Source organism: Loa loa (assembly GCF_000183805.2).
Source record: "Loa loa unplaced genomic scaffold supercont3.381, whole genome shotgun sequence".
In the NCBI taxonomy this organism is placed as follows: domain Eukaryota; kingdom Metazoa; phylum Nematoda; class Chromadorea; order Rhabditida; family Onchocercidae; genus Loa; species Loa loa.
Genome location: NW_018108561.1, coordinates 3029 through 4410, shown reverse-complemented (window position 1 = coordinate 4410; position 1382 = coordinate 3029).

Here is a 1382-nt window from a genome sequence, read left to right as displayed (position 1 = left end):
CAACAACAAGCGAAATAATGATTGAATATGTTAGATATTTGCAAATAGCAAAAGAATGATGATTACATAATGATTCAGATAGGAAATGCTAACAATGAAATCAGTAATCATTCAATTTTTTCTTTTCCCTTTTTTTTTTTTTTTCTGATAAACTAACTATCACATCATTTTCTTTCTTTAAAAATGTAAAAATTTAATTTTTTTTTTGTTCTTCGTTTTCTTCTATTTTAAAATCATTTTTCCAAAAATATACCGTAATTTATGAGGATTTTATGATATATGGTATGATATGATATGATACGGTATATGATGTGATTACGATATGCATTGATATGATATGGTAGTTTATATGATGCAAATTATTGATGCATGCCATCATATATTATGGGTGTATAATTATACGTTAATATATGTTTACTTTTCCGAATAATTATACATTTATTTCTTTTTTCTTAACCCTTTTAATTGTCACATTATAGCAAGTTACACGTTTTAACGTCTAAACTTACACGTTTTAACGTCTAAGCTTACACGTTTTAACGTCTAAAATTACATGTTTTAACGTTTAATTATAAATGTTTTTCTTCCATTCACATTATTCATTTGCTTTTCTTATAAATCATTTTCTTTCCTTTTTTTTTTGACTGAAATACTTTTTCTTTTTTCGCTTCTATTTATTTGGTAATAAACAATGGACAAGACTAATTCATTAATTGTTTACCTATTGATGAGTAATCAAATGAATGATTATTTCCTTCGTGAAATAGTTTATCATTAACCGCAATCGCTTCTTTTCAACTTATAATCCTTTCGGCTTTCATTTGCAATTGTAAGTAAACAGGAAACATTGAAAGTTTGCTATCTTTAATGATACTGTAAATTTTCCATATTATTAGGTCATTTTTAACATCAGATTTTATCATATCATTTCATTATCAGGCTATTTTTGGTATCAGTTCATATCATATCACTTCAATATTAGGCAAATTTTTGATATCAGATTATCTCAATATCAGATCATTTGTTTTTTTTTTTTAATTCTTCTTAATTACAATAATGATAAATTTATTGATGAAAGTAGCATAAAATAATGAATGATTACTGTAGGACGATGAGCAAAATTGAGTCAAAAATTTAACAATATGATAAGCATTTTTTATAAAAAACATAAAATAATTTGAAATATTTTAATTACTTTTTTCTTTCTCTCCCTCTCTCTCTCCCTTTCTCTCTCTCCTTCACCCTATATTTGTATATTTTTAAAAAGTATTTAAATTTATAATAATATAGAAAAGATTTTTATGATTAATTTTTAATGTAAGCAAAACAAAAAATGTCATCCACAATTACCAATGACACACACCTTGGCTTACCGTACCTTT